Source organism: Apium graveolens, chromosome 7 (genome assembly GCF_009905375.1).
Source record: "Apium graveolens cultivar Ventura chromosome 7, ASM990537v1, whole genome shotgun sequence".
Classification (NCBI taxonomy): domain Eukaryota; kingdom Viridiplantae; phylum Streptophyta; class Magnoliopsida; order Apiales; family Apiaceae; genus Apium; species Apium graveolens.
The window spans coordinates 27,261,417-27,267,157 of NC_133653.1; positions in this window are offsets into that span (position 1 = coordinate 27,261,417).

The following is a 5,741-nucleotide window of genomic DNA, read 5'->3' on the forward strand; positions in this document are numbered from 1 at the left end:
TAATTTTATTAGTCCGTGTTCATGAGATTTCTATTTTCACTGACTGTTCTACTTTACGTTTCAGGCCTCTTTCTCTTCGATTAGCTTGACCCATGATCGTTTTCAATCGTATTCAAGAATCTTTAATCGGTCTCTTGCATTTTCTATTCGTCTGCGCCCGATATTCTGAGTTCATGACGTCTGATGCTTCGGAATGTTCTACATCTATTCAAAAACTAAAAAAAAGAAAATCTCAGCAATTGCATCTACTCACCACTTGGTAGCATACTTCTATTTCTTTTCAATCACTATCAACTAGATTCATCGAGCGAGAATCTCTTACTATCTGAAAGGAAATATTAATTTGAAACGGAATGAATCATAACTTTATTCAAAACCCGGTCTTTTGGTATTAATACTCATTTTGTTGTCATATTAAATTAGATATCAACACGAACTTTGATGCTCACAACGTCCCATACTGAAGTCAACATCAATCATCTGTATCAATACCACCTTTGATATCTAACAACAAAGTAAGTATCAACATAACCCAAAAGACGGATCAAATCATATTCTTTAATCCCTAACTTTTCAAATTCCTTCACTTATTCTCTATTGATTCTAAGGATATTCACCTTTTTCTTTTCTACTCAAGACATCTGTCCTTAAATTGCCCTTTTCTGTTTAGTAGTTAACCACACACTGTAGCTCAATTATAACCAGAATTCATATCTTTGAAGCCGAGACTGCAGTTGATATTTTTTAACTCTTCGCAAGCATGTCTTCAGGCGTTTAACTTGGTCTTCCTTAGTCTTGAATTAGCGAGGATGTTATCAATAAATACAATCGCACTATCCCAATATTCCTGGTACACTGTGTTCACTTAATTTTAAAACTTACAATTTTTGATAATCGACGCATAACCTCATACCTCCATTCTCTTTTTCCATGACCACTTTTGTGCACATCGCAAAATACTCTTTATTTCATTATTCTTTCATTCCACCTTCCTGAAGTTTTCCTTCACTTATTAATTTCATCCCTATTGAGTTGACGATACAGGGCTTTTGACACCAGCTTGACTCTGTGCAGTAACCGACGAGAAATTCTTGCCTCATTCCCTGAGGTAACCTTGGTAAATCGTTCGTTCGAACCTCCGGGATTTCACTTTAATTTTTAAAAAAATTCCGACATGAGATTCATTGCAACGTTTTTCTCCAGCAATTCACCATTAATACCTTTGTTTAATCATTCCTGTTTACACACACTTTTGGAACGAATTCCTATCTCCAACTATCGACATTTCACCTCATTCTCCTAACAGTTCTGGCACAACCGACGTTTCCAACTTGCATGTTTCCTGGGTTATTTTATAAAATTTCTTTATCATCCTTTTGATTCCACTTCTTGTCTTTATTATTTCCTCATTCTCATTATTTATTACCTCTTTTAAACATAACAATTTTTTTTCTTAGTAATATTAATTTGCTTATTATTGGATAGGTCATTTCTGAAGTTCACACTGGAATGAAGGCTTTTAATATTTAAATTCTTACTAACAGAATTATCGAATTTCATCGGTAACTATTTTCTTATCCTTGCTTAACTCATCACAGATTGCGTATGTTAGATATATTTGATAATGTCATGGCTAATATGTTTTATGTTTAGATTTCAGATCTTATTTGAACAGAACAAATCAGTACTTAACTGATCAGTACTTATACTGGAAGTCAGAACTTAAGGGATATCAGTACTTATGTTATCAGGAGATAGATATCAGAACTTAAGTGCTGAAGGACGATCAGATGAGGACAGTAGCTGATTAAAGTTAAGAAGATCAAGATAAACATAAGAAGAGATATGCATGAAGAAGGAATTCCGTGAAGAATGGAATACTTGGAATAGAAGATATCTGATTGATATATTTTAGGAAGCAGAATTATATTCAATATCAATTAGCGATTATCTTGTAACTGTGTAGTATATAAACACAGACATAGGGTTTACACTAAAAGTGTTATCATTATCGAGAATATTATTTATTATAATCCTAGTAGCTCTCGTGATATTTTGTTCATCACTGAGAGATAACAGTTCCAGATTGTAACAGAGTTTATTGTTTAAATAAAGTTTGTTTTCTGTTACATAAGTTCTTGAAGTTTGATTTGATTGTAATAAGCACTGTATTCACCCCCTCTACAGTGAAAGTGTGACCTAACAAGTGGTATCAGAGCTATCTGTTAACACACATACAGTTAAAGATCCAAACACAATCATGTCTGACACAGAAACTCCAACTAAGCCTACCAAAACTGAGGAATCATCAAAGACATCAACTCAGAGTCGATATGAGACTATCAGAGTTCCCATATTGAGACCATCTGAATATCCCATATGGAAGGTAAGGATGACCATGTTTCTGGAAGCAACAGATCCAGAATACCTTGATAGAATCAAGGAAGGGCCTCACAAACCTACCAAGCTCGCTGTTGTAGTTGCAGGTGAAGCAGCAATGACCGTACCAAAGGAAAAGAATGATTACACTGCTGAAGATATAGCATCTATTGCTAAGGATGCAAAGGTACGTCACTTATTGCATAGTGCCATTGATAATGTAATGTCAAACAGGGTAATCAACTGCAAGACTGCTAAGGAGATATGGGATGCACTGGAGACAAGGTGTCAAGGAACTGAAACAGTTAAGAAGAACAGGAAGACAATACTCACTCAAGAGTATGAACACTTTGACTCTAGGACTAATGAGTCATTGACTGATGTATATGATAGATTTGTCAAACTCTTGAATGACTTGTCATTAGTAAATAAGGAGTATGATCTTGAAGATACAAACCTCAAATTCCTGTTAGCTCTTCCTGAATGTTGGGATTTGAAGGCAACAACAATAAGAGACAACTACAATCTTGATGAAACAACTCTTGATGAAATCTATGGAATGCTCAAGACTCATGAACTTGAGATGGAACAAAGAAGCAAGAGGAAAGGAGGAAAGTCAAGGACAGTTGCTCTCAAGGTTGAAGAGGAATCCCCCAAACCACCTTCCTCAAAGAAAGATAAGGGTAAAGCTCTTATCATAAAATCTGATACTGAGTCATCAAGTTCTGAGAGTGATGATGACTCAGATTCTGAAAGCTTGCCTGAAACTGATGCTGATGAGGAGATGAAGAAGCTGTGTGCTCTTATGGTGAAAGGAATCACAAAGATTGCATACAGGAAGTTCAGGAAGGGAAAGAAGTTTTCCAGGAAAGGCATAAGTTCTGATAAGAAGAATTTCAGAAGATCTGAAGGAAAAGGAGGAAAGTCTGACAGAGGAGATTACGCTAATGTTAAATGTTATAATTGTGGTGAGAAAGGCCACATATCTCCTGATTGCAAGAAGACCAAGAATGACAAAGGCAAAGCTCTTGTCACAAAGCAGAAAAGCTGGACAGACACCTCAGACTCTGAAAGTGAGGAGAACTATGCATTGATGGCAAATGCTGATAAATCAAGTTCTGAGAGCAGTTCTGAAGCTGCTGAAACAAAGGTACCTCAGACTACTTATGCTTTTCATACTGATGATATTAATGAGTTGAGAAGATATCTTAAAACCATGTTTGTTAGTTATAGAGACCAAACTTTAACATGTGAAAGATTAACTTCTGAAAATCTTGCTTTTAGGAAAAGAAATGATTTCTTAGAAAAAGAGTTAGTCATGTTTCATCAAACTCAGCAGGATAGAGATGATGCTTTTTATGTTAGGGATGAAGTGCTAAAAATGAATGAATCTCTAAAAACTGAGTTAGAAAAGGAGAGAGAGATTATCAGAACTTGGACTAACTCTGGCAAAACAACTCAAAATTTGCTAAGCAGTGAAAACTGGAAAGAGGGCTTAGGCTATGGAGAAAATAAAAAAGGAACTGTAGAAATTAAGCCTGTTGATAAGCAAAAGCCGAAGTTAAAACCTGTTAAGTTTGTAACTGAAAAATCCGAAAATGAGAAATCAGAAGTTAAAAAGGAATTAGCTTCTGACAAACTAAAACAGGAAAAGACAGCTGAAGTTAACATAGGCTTGATGACAAAGAAGCAGCTTAAGCATAAGCTGAAAGATGTTAAGAATGCAAACAAGGTAAAATCACCTAGGAAAAACAGGAATGGAAAGGAAGGTGTGAATAAAAGCAATAACTATAAATCTGTTCCTGATGCTCCTAGGAAAACATGTCATAACTGTGGAAGTTCTAACCATCTGGCTTCTTTTTGCAGGAAGAATAAGAATATTAACTCCTTATCTACAAAGTCAGGAGTTAAGAGTCAGTCTGTTAGATACAAACCACAAAATCCTTGTTTTCATTGTGGTAGTTTATGGCATTCCATTTATACTTGTAAGGAATATCATAGTTTGTACTATGATTATTATCAAATAAAACCTTCTTTAAAGAAAGTTTCTGTTGTTCCTTCTAGTATAAGTTCTGATAAGGAAACTGTTAACATAAAATCTGATGTTAAATCCACTGCAAATGTTAACAAACCTAAAAAGGCCAAAGGATCCAAGCAAGTCTGGGTCCTTAAAACTAATAATTAGTGGTCTTTTTGATTGCAGGGCAACAGGAAAAATATTTTAGTTCTGGACAGTGGATGTTCAGGACATATGACTGGAAATAAGGCCCTGCTATCAGACTTTGTGGAGAAAGCTGGCCCAAGTGTTTCTTATGGAGATGGCAACATTGGAAAAACTTTGGGATATGGCAATATCAATCTTGGGAATGTCATTATTAAAGATGTAGCTCTGGTCTCAGGACTTAAACACAACTTACTGAGTATAAGTCAAATCTGTGACAGAGGTTATCATGTTGATTTCTTTGCAGAACATTGTGAAATAGTTAGTAAATCTAAAGGAAAAATTGTTCTGAAGGGATTCAGGCGTGGTAACATTTATGAAGCTAAGCTTTCAACAAGTTCTGATGGTTCTGCAATCTGTCTAGTGAGTAGAGCCTCAACTGAAGAAAGCTGGAATTGGCACAAGAAACTCTCTCATTTAAACTTCAACAAGATAAATGAACTGATCAAGAAAGATCTTGTGAGAGGACTGCCAAAATCAGTGTTTGTTCCTGATGGTCTTTGTGACTCATGTCAGAAGGCTAAACAAAGAAAATCTTCGTTCAAGAGCAAGACTGAATCATCAATTCTTGAGCCTTATTATCTACTTCATGTTGATCTATTTGGTCCAGTGAATGTCATGTCTATTGCAAAGAAGAAATATGCGTTGGTCATAGTAGATGAGTTCACCAGATACACATGGGTGTATTTCTTGCACACAAAAAGTGAAACTGCATCTATCCTGATTGATCATGTCAAACATCTGGATAAATTGATCAAAGATTCTGTGAAAATTTTGAGGAGTGATAATGGCACTGAATTCAAGAATTTGAAAATGGAAGAGTTCTGCAAAAATCATGGAATAAAGCAGGAATTTTCTGCTCCTGGAACTCCACAGCAAAATGGAGTTGTTGAAAGGAAGAATAGAACTCTGATTGAAGCTGCACGAACAATGCTTGAAGAAGCAAAGCTTCCAACCTATTTCTGGGCTGAAGCAGTGTAGACTGCTTGTTTTACTCAAAATGCAACACTCATTAACAAGCATGGAAAAACACCATATGAGATGGTGAAGAACAAAAAGCCAAATCTCAAATACTTTCATGTATTTGGATGTAAGTGTTTTGTTCTCAAGACTCATCCTGAACAGCTATCTAAGTTTGATC